The sequence below is a fragment of the Theropithecus gelada genome, chromosome 14 (genome assembly GCF_003255815.1).
Source record: "Theropithecus gelada isolate Dixy chromosome 14, Tgel_1.0, whole genome shotgun sequence".
NCBI lineage: Eukaryota > Metazoa > Chordata > Mammalia > Primates > Cercopithecidae > Theropithecus > Theropithecus gelada.
The window spans coordinates 52,809,120-52,819,353 of record NC_037682.1 but is presented as its reverse complement, the minus strand read 5'-3'; the positions used below and the strand labels follow the sequence as shown (position 1 = coordinate 52,819,353).

Genomic DNA, 10,234 nt, shown 5'->3' with positions numbered 1-10,234 from the left:
GTGTTGTCCTGGTTCTGGGCTAGGCACGGCTCAGTGAGTTCAGGACAGGAGGTGATGAATAGTCTGGTTTAGAGAATGATGGTGATTATTTAAAGTGAGATTGATTGGCTGGGCGTGGTGGCTCACATCTGTAATCCCAGCACTTTCGGAGGCTGAGGCTAGAGGATCACTTGAGGTCAGGAGTTAGAGACCAGCCTGGCCAACATGGTGAAACCCTCCCTACTAAAAGTACAAAAATTAGCCAGGAATGGTGGCACGTGCCTGTAGTCCTAGCTACTTGGGAGGCTAAGGCAGGAGAATCACTTCAACCCATGAGGCGGTTCAAGAGATTATAGTGAGCCGAGATCACGCCATTGCATTCCAGCCTGGGCAACAGAGTGAGACTCTGTCTCATAAATAAATAAAGTGTGATTGATTGCTCAGAGGACAGATGGAAAAGAGGCAGAAATCTTGATGAGACAGCACATAGTTGCAGAAGTGAATTCATATCCAGAACCCCTAAGGGACCATTTTTAACAAGTGAGCTGGGTTTTCTTTTTTGTGTGTGGGGGGTGGATAAGTCCCTTACATTCATAGAGAAGACAGTGACTCTCCAGTTCTTTGTTTTGCCTTCCTTCATGACACTGAAATTTTCAGGGGCTAGGATTACCTCAGTTCTTTGGCAGCACCATCCAGTAGAATTTTCTGTGATGATAGAAATGTTCTGTATTTACAGTTGCCAATATGGTAGCTACTAGCTACATGTGGCTTTTGAGCACTTTAAGTGCGGCTAGTGTAACTGAGGACATGAATTTTTAAGTTTTATTTAATTTTAATTATTTTAAATTTAAATATCCACAAGAGACTAATGGCCACATTCAATAGTAGAACAGCTCTTGAATGGTCTCTTTCTCCTTAGTGAGAAAGGAGATAAGAACTTCTACAGGAGTAAAGGATGCATGAGGCCACACAGAAAATTTTGCTGTGGAGAGGCACTAGCTTTCCTAGTGACTACTCTGGTGAACTCTTAGAAGAGTAAGTTTGTAGTTTCAGAAACTCCACACTCTCTTCTCTTTGCCATCTTTGTGAGTTTGTTCATGAGGAGACGGTTTTGGAGAATTTTTTTTTTTTCATAACTAGATTCTGAGTATTCTCTCATCTTAAGGACAGTCCTGTCCTTAAATCCACACATCTGCAAAGCAGAATTAGCTCCCAAGGATGTTTGGTGAGGAAATATGGAAACACAGGAGACCATTTCACCAAGGCCAAAGCAGCTCCAGTTCTTCTTTTGTGGTCTTAGAGAGGAAGTCTGGAGTCATTGAAATTATCCTGGCTTAGAATCAGAGAGACTTGGATTCAAATTTTGGCCCAGAAACAAGTTATCTAACCATTTTGGCTTTGCATTTGACATGTGTAAAATGGAAAGAAGAATACCTACCTAAAACGACTGTTCTGGGTGTTACACATAATTAATAACTTATTTATATTTATTACACATGAATGTATTAATACCAGGTAATATGTTAAATATTGGGGATAAAATTGTGGGCAAAGCAGATAGGAGTCTTGTTCCAAAAAAGCATATGTTCTAGTATGGGAAGTTTCTTCGTTCATTTTGTGTTGCTATAACAGAATACCTGTGGCTGGGTAATTTATAAAGGAAAGAGGTTCATTTGGTCCACAGTTCTGTGGGCTGGGAAGTTCAAGAGCATGGTGCCGGATTCTGGTGAAGGCTTTCCTGCTGTCATAATAGTAGCAATTCAAAGGGTGAGTCAAATTTGAAGGGGCCCAACATGCAAGATGTCCTCACTTTATAAACAAGTTGCTCTTGCAGGAATGGATCAAGTCTAATGAGAGCAAGAACTCATTATTGCGAGAACAGCAGCAAGCCATTTATGAGAGATCTGTCCCCATTACCTAAACACCTCCCATTAAGCCCCACCTCTTAAAGGTTTCACCTCCCAACATTGTTACCTTTGCAATTAAATTTCAGCATGAGTTTTGGCGGGGACAAATCACATTCAAACCATAGCAGGAAGATAAACATTCATCAAATAATATATGAGTATATACTATATCTTTATAATACAATGATATGCTATGTAAAATTACAGACTGTGATAAGGTCAGGAAAGGAGAGTAAAGGTGAGGTGATTTTTAAAGTATACCTGCATATTTTTTGATGCTGTTCCTCTCCCTCTTTTTAGAATTAGGTAGAATGTAATTCCTCTCTGATTAGATATGAGCCAGTCTTAGTGACTCACTTTTGAAAAATAGAATGTGGCAGAAGTGGTGCCATGTGGCTTCTGAGGCTAATTCATACAGAAGGGTACAGCTGTCCTCTGTGCACTCACTTGCTCTCTCTCTCTCTCTCTCAATGCTTAACTTTGAGATCAAGTCAACATGTTATGAGGAAGCCTAGGAAATAAGGAGAGTCTTATGTAGAGAAGAACTGAGGCTTCTCAACAACAGCCAACACCAACGTGCCAGCCACATGAGTGAGCAGTCTTTAAGTGGAAACTCCAGTCTCAATCAGACCTTCAGATAATGCATTCCTGGCTGACCTCTGCAATCTCAGGAGAGACCACAAGCCAGAACCACTTAGCCATGCCATTCCCAAATGCAGAAACTGTGAGAAATAATACATGATTATTACTGTTTTAAGACATTAAGTTTTGAAGAGATTTGTTACCCAGCATTAGACAACACAATAGAAAACCAGGAGATAAAGTCTGAGGGATCAGTAAAGACTTTCTTGATGAAATAACCTTTGAACTTATAACAGGAGGAGAGGAATTAATTAGCTCAAGAAGAGGGAGAAGTATTCTAAGGAGCTATATCAACACAAACAACGGCCCCGTGGGCAATTGATAAATTCGAGAAATTAGGAGTTATCTAGTTTGGGAAGAACACAGGGTTGGGAGGGAGAGGTGCAAGATGCTTGAAAAGGTGTCAGAGGTAGGGGAGAGTTAGATCATTACGGGCCTTAGAAAGGACTTTTTTTCTAAACATGACAGAACACTCTTGAAGGGTATTCATCAGGTAGGGAGGTATCAAGCCTTACATTCTAGGTTTCTGCTGATTTCCCAGAGACGGAAACACTGGATGAGGAACAAGTTTATAGTGGAAGATCATGGTTTTGGATAGGTTGCTTAAGATACTTTTGAGATACCCAGATGGTGGTATCATGTAAGTGATCAGATATATACATCCGGAGTTCTAGAGAGAGAGATGGATCACATATGCATGTTTGGAAGACAACAGCGAAAAAATAATAATCGAAACCAATGGAATGAATGAGCTCAGCTGGAGACAGGATATAAAGTGAAACTAGAAGAAAGCCTAAGATCCAGGACCACAAAATTCATGGCTTGCTAGAGACCAGGTCAGCTAAGCAAAATGAGAGAGAGCAGCCAGAGAAGTAGGAATTAAATGAACAGATTGTCTCAGGGAGGTGGTGGTTAATAATGTCAAATAATCCAAGTAAGATGGTAGATGAAAGGCCTACCTAACTAGCTAGACTCATGAAAGACTAGAACGACCGCTGTTTGAATGCAATTCCTGATGGGTGCAGAAGCTCAATTGGAGAGGGCTGAGAAATAAGTAGGAGGTAAATAAATGGAGGCAATGAGGCTAGACAATTCCTCTCAGAAGTTTTTGCTATGAAAGGGAAGAGAGAGGACAGTAGCTGGGCATGAGGCTAGAAAAACAGAGGTTATTTTTTGTTGTATTTAAGAGGGGAAAGAGATTTGTTTAAATGCTGATGAAAAGGATCCAGTATAGAGTGAAGCTGAAGATCTGGAAGAGAGAGGAATAATGTGTACAGAAAGGACTATGAAAATGTGAGAACGGGTAGGACTCACAACCAAGTGAAGTCCTTGGCGCATGGGAGGTATGTGACTATTGATAGTTCTCTTTAGCATGTATTTTTCACTTTGAAGAAAAATGGTGGCTGGGCACAGGGGCCGATGTCTGTAATCCCAGTACTATGGAAGGCTCAGACGAAAGGATCATTCGAGCCTAGAAGTTCAAAACCCGTAGGGGAACACACACACACACACACACACACACACACACACGAAATTGGCCAGGCATGGTGGTGCATGCTTGTAGTCCCAGCTAATCAGGAGGGTAAGGTGGGAGGCTTACTTGAGCCTGGGAGGTGGAGGCTGCAGTGAGCCAAGATGGCGCCACTGCACTTCATCTTGGTTGACACAGTGAGACCCTGTCTCCCCCCCAAAATTGTGAAATATTAATACAATAGTAGAAAAGAGTGTTTAAAATAAATACATAGCTTCATGAATCATTACAGTGAGCATTCATGATGCAACCAGGCAAAAATAAACTTTGCCGGCAGTCCAGAAGCCCCCTTCCTGTGTCTTCCTTCTTCATCACAACACCTTTCTTCTAGTGATAACAACTACCTCAGATTTGTTGGTCATTCTTCTTGTACTTCTATTGAACTTCTTTCTTCTTTCTAAATATGTATCTCTAAACAATGCTGTTAAATTTTCCTTGTTTTTGATCTTTATATAAAAACAATTATACTATATGGGTTCTTTTATTCATACTTTTTACTCAGTATATTTTAAGGATTCACCCATGTCATTGCATGTAGCTGTTGTTCATTCATTTTCATCACTGTATAGAATTCCATTGTACGATTATATAACAATTCGTTTATCCTTTCTAGCACTAGTGGACATTGCAGTTGTTTCCTGTTTGAGGTTATTACAAAAATGTCCAAAGAATATTCTTGCACATGTGTCCTGGTGCACATGCATCTGAGTCTCTCTTTGGTATATTATTAAGAGTGGAACTTCTAAGTCACAGAATGAGTGATTGTACCAATTTATACTTCTACAGGAAAAGATGCTCAATCTAATTAGAAATGAGGTGACTTGTATTAATACATCTCTCCTTGTCTTCCAAAGCAGTATCTTCTGGAGCCAGGTACAACTTCAGGGTAAACTCTAACCCATTGGCTCTGGCTCTCCTTTCTAGCTTCAGGCTGACTCGGAGTTTGTCTCAGCATGATTTGTTACCACTAAGTGGACCACTGTTTCAGTTTCTTTCTCGGTAAGAACTGGTCGGGGGAAATAAAGCCTTTTGTATCATTAGTGATAGACATGATTGTTACATCTCCAGGTAGGTCACCCCTGTGGACGTGGATCTTCCGCCTTCACTGTAGTGGGCAGCTCAGTGGGAGGCTAAGAGCATGAAATCTGGAGCTGGATTGCCCAAGTTTGAATCTTTGCTTTGCACTTATTAAATATGTGACCCTGATCTAGTTATTTCCTCTCTCCAGTCCTTGGCTCGTTCATCTATAAAATGAGACTAATAACAGTACCTACCTCATAGGGTGGCTGTGGGGATCAAATGAGGTAATACCCGGAAAGTACTTAGATCAGTGCCTGGCATTCCACTGCTTTGATTTATATTCATTTCAGCTTTGGTGACAGTAGAGGTCAGGGGTTATGAATACAGGTTATAAACATGAGTCAGAATGAATTCGGGTTCTGACTCTACTCTCTTCTGGCTATGTGACCATGGACAAGTCATATAACCTCCCTAACATCTCAGTTTTTCCCTTGTGTAAACCGGGGGTACTAATTACTAGTTTACACAGGTGCTGTGAGAACTAATTGAGATGGTCAATGCAAAACGCCAAGTGCTAAGCATGGTTGCAGTATATTGTATCTGTTGTCATTTTAGCAGGTTGCAGTTAATGTTCTTGCCCTTAGATGCTGGGGCCCTAAATCCATGCACTGGTCCTATGCATTGATCAAGGTGGCTGAGAAGAGTGAAAACATTTGGAAGAGTGGAGAGATGACAATGACAATGAGAGTCACTTCCCATTTGTGTGTATGTCCTGGGCAGGGCATACTTAGCTGCATGAGACCCAGACCACTTTCCAGGGGCTCAGATAGGTAGGCATCACCAGTAACACACATATGCTGGTAACCAACAGAATACAAGAAGCATATCTGGGGCAAGGAGCTTCAAGGGTCCTAGAGAGGAAATATTCAGTTTAGCAGTCTTCCCGGAGGAAGAGGTTTTTAAGGTGAGTCTCAAAAAATACACACATAGAAGTTGGAGAAAATCTGGTCAAAAAGTCACATCATGTCGTAAAGTACTTTGGATCCTAGGTCAAGGAATTTTTCCTTAATTCAGTATGGAACGGGGAGATATTGTATTGCAAAGTGGCTATAAGACAGGAACTAATCTGAAAGGTGCTCAGGCATACTGGGCCAACAAAGAGTGGTTTAGAAACCCTACTAACTGGTTGGCACTGCCATCAAAATTTATCTGGTGCTTTTAGAAGATGAGATTTGGAGAGAGATATGCCTAGTACAGTTTTAATGCCAAATTAATTATGTGTTTTCTAACACATTTCCAAAAACCAGTGCCAAGGTGGTTGGATTCATTATTGTGAACCTCACTGTATTACCTTATCATTGCCTATGAATTAGAAATAAAATGCACTTGTACTTGACTGTGGTGGTACCTACACAAGTCAGCAAATTGCATAGACCTAAATACAGGCACGTACGAATATGTACAGGTAAGACCAGGGAAATCTGAATAAGATGGGTGGATTGTATCAATGTCAATATCCCAATTGTGATACTGTATTAGAGTTTTGGAAGACATTACCAGTGGGGAGAACTGGGCAAAGTGAACAAATGATTTATTATTATTATTATTTTTTACAACTGCCTCTTACTCCGATTACTTCAAGAGTTGCAATTAAAAATGTATTAATAAGACTGGGTTCTGTGGCTCACTTTTGTAATCCCAGCACTTCAGGAAGCTGAGGCAGGAGGATAGCTTGAGCCCGGGAGTCTGAGACCAGCCTGGGCAGCATGGTGAAACTCCATCTCTACAAAAAAATTTTAAAAATTAGCTAGGCGTGGTGGTGCGTGCCTGTAGTTCCAGCTAGTTGGGAGGCTGAGAAGGGAGGATGGCTTGATTCCAGGGAGTCGAGGCTTCAGTGAGCCCAGATTGCACTCCAGCCTGGGCGACAGAGCAAGATCCTGTCTCCAAAAATAAAATTAAATAAATAATAAAAATAAAAATAAAGAAAAAAAGAAAAAGAAGGAAAACAATGTATTAGTAAAAGTTATGTTTTGTAGAAATGCGTTGCAGTAAGTCACTGTCCAGTCTCCTCAGTTAACCATATATAGGGATACAGGGATTCCTTGGGCACAAAATACGTTGTTATTTAATCCGGAGGCCTCAGCTGGAAAAGAGAACCAAGTGCCTAGAAGGAATGAGGCCACTGTACAGGAATTGCTTTGCAGCTTCTTGATAAATAATTATAACAATCACCCGAAACTTTAGACGCTTTCTGTCCCCAGTGGGTCGACTTCACCCCTTTTCTGACTTACTGACTGGGTCTCTGTCACTTTTGTGTCACTACCTCCAATGGCAGGGTTAAAATTATTCCTTTATTATTGAAATGAAGTTTCTCAATAAAGGGCTAACTTAAAGTCGCCGGATGCAGCGTTTTAAAGTTTAGGAAGTTACTTTTGAAAAGTACAACCGGCAGAGATGACTGAACTTAGTTTTTTAAGTGATTGCAGAAGACCGTGCTAGCAGGGGAGGTTTATTATGAACTCTGTAATTATCCTTCTTTGCTAGGCTAAAGGTTTTCCTTTCCCAACAGGAAAAGGAAATTTCGACTTTAGTGAGATCTGTGAACTTTTATAAAAGTGAAAGGGAAGAGGAGAAGAAATGGCAGGCTGGGAATCTGGCCCGGAGACCAGACGGCGTCCACCGCGCTCGAGAGCAACAATCTGAATCACCAGCAAGGAAACTTCTCTTCCCCACACTTGCAGACTTCCGCGAGTCCGGGAGCACTCAAGGCAGCAACCCGCGTTTCCGCGTCCCGGACTAGGGAAACTGAGGCACAGCAGGCGAGCCGCGCGCAACTCCGACCTCGGCGCCTGCCCCCTGGAAGGAGCCCAGGCTTCCAGAGTTCCTCGCGCGAGCGCAGGGACTTGCAAGCCGCGCTACTCCCGTCCGCCCCGCCCCGCCCCGGCTCGGGACAAAGCCCGGAGCCCGCGCCGGGAGACGGAGGGCGGTTCCCGCGCGAGCCACGCTCCCCCGTGGGCGCGAGACTCCGCCCAGCTGCCGAGAGCCCGCGCTCCAACGGCAAAGCGGCCGCGCCGGCCCGCCCCGATTCCCCATGACGTCACCGGCGGCGGCAAGCCCCGCCTCCGGCCCCGGGCGGCAGGCCGCATGACGTCACCGAGGCCCCACCCCTCCGGAGCGAGTTCGGTCCTGGCGTTCATTTCATTCCTGTCCTCATTCCGAACATTCTTAGCATCGCTCGCGCTGCGCCGCGCCGCCCGAGCCGAGCCGAGCCTCTGCTGCCGCCGCCGCGGCCCCGCCGCCCGCCGCGGGCGCCCACCAAGCACTTTGCAGACTCGCTTCCACCCTGCGGGCCATTCCGCGCGGCGGGGCCCGGGCCCGGGGCGGCCGCGTCCAGGGACAGGCCATGCAGTGACGCCCCCCCACCCCTCCACCTTTGCCCGGAGCGCGGGCAGCAGCCCAGCGCGCCCAGCCGGCCCCGGGGCAGGAGCGGTGCTAGGCAGGGGTGGGGTGGCCGGGCCCGGGGACCGGGAGCCGGGGAGGGAGCCGGGCACCGAGCAGAGGGCGGGGGAAGCGGCGCCGAAGTTTGCCTCGGACTCGCCGGGCGCTGCGGCGGCTCCCTGGGCCGAGGTAAGTTGGCGCGCGGGGCGGATGCTGGGGTGCGGGGGGCGCACGGGGCGGCGGGGCCCGGCGGCGCGTCCCTCGCGGGCCGCTCTTTTCTTTGCGGGCTCTGCTTTGTGTGCGACGGCGGGCGGGCACGCGGAGGGCCGCGGCCGGGCCCCCACACCCGCCGGCCCGCGCCCCCTCCGAGGTGAGCGGCCGGGCGCCGCCGCGCGACTTGCCAGGACGCCAAGTTGGGCCGCGCGCTGGGAGCCCGCGCGGCAACAGGCGGCCCCCGCCGGCGGCCCTGGAGGCGCCGGGCCGGCCGCGCCGCGCCCCCCGCGCGCCCCCTCTCCTGCCGCCTGCACGCGCACACACGAACACACCCTCGGGCGCCTTGCACGGGGTGCGCTGGGGAGCCAGAAGTTCGGAGCGAGCGCGGGCGGGCAGAGTCGCCGCCGCCTCGGAGCCAGGAGCCGGCCCGGACCCCCCTGCTTTCGCCGCCTTTCCCCGGCGCCGGGGACCCCCGAGGCCGGCCCGGGTCTGCGCCGACTTGTGCCGCTGGCGGGGGGTTCGCTCCTTCTCAAAGATGAAAAAGGGCACGTTCGTCTTTGCCGCTTCTCCAGGACTGGTGCTGCCGCCGCCGCCGCCGCTTCATTGCACATTCAAGTGGAAAATTTTCAGGAGTCAGCAGAAACATTGTGTCCAAAAAAGACTGAGTCGCAGTTACCACCAAACCCAGGAGGAGACTCTCCCTGGAAAACTTCCCTTCCCTTTCGGTAGGAAATACTGGGGGATTTGTTTGTTTATTGGAAGAGAAATGATCCCCAGGAGGGGAGAAAATCTGGGTACACTTCTAGTCTTTGTTCGTAACATCAACACTTGTTTTCAAAAGTCTAGAGTCCCGCTTTAAATAAAGTTCAACTTCTGTGACTTTTCTTTTTTAAAAAAATAACGTTTGTATTTTTTTAAAAAGCGATATTTTTAATGAGTTGAAAACAATGAGGGCTCACACCTCCCCTCTCTTCTCATGAAAATAAGTGAAATCCAGATCAGAATTTTCTTTGCTTTTAAATTGCCTTTTTTAAAAGATTTATTTAAAGTTGGATAGTGTCACTATATAAAAATATTTATAAAACAATGAAATACCAGCCACCAGCGTTTCTCAGGAGGCTTGTTAACTTCTCAGAAGCAAGTGGCTTCCTGTGATTTGCAGAAATGAAAATTGACCTCAGTGAGCCCTGGAAACTAAGAGACAGATGATGTTCCAGGAGCAGGGAATGTAAAAAGGCCATGTTTAAAAACAGTGCCTTGGAAGGAGCCCAGGTCTTGGGACAGAAAGGTCTGTTAAGCCTGCCACATTTCAAAATAGTAAAAAGAAATATTAAAAACACTACACGTATTGCAAAGGAGCAGAACATTATCAGTTCACAACAACCACAGGTTTCTTTCTCCCCGCTTTCCACCTTGATTGTTTTTGGAAGTTCGGGTGGTCTGATGGCTTGGGGTGCGCTGGGTGCCTGCAGTGGTTACCTGAGTAGACACATCCCTCCCTTCG

General features: G+C 46.2%; 1 protein-coding gene across 2 annotated transcripts in view; it reads left to right on the top strand.

The window, feature by feature from the left end:
- The first annotated feature begins 8,239 nt into the window (after positions 1 to 8,239).
- The window catches only part of TEAD1 (TEA domain transcription factor 1), a 273,397-nt gene continuing 271,402 nt past the window's right edge, over positions 8,240 to 10,234 (top strand). Inside the window, exons 1-2 of one of the 2 annotated variants that reach the window (XM_025356170.1) lie at positions 8,293 to 8,706; positions 9,303 to 9,455. The gene's annotated coding sequence lies outside the window, so the exon portion shown is untranslated. Of the gene's footprint in view, positions 8,707 to 9,302; positions 9,456 to 10,234 lie in introns of both variants that reach the window. The other variant, XM_025356169.1, reaches the window with a different exon arrangement.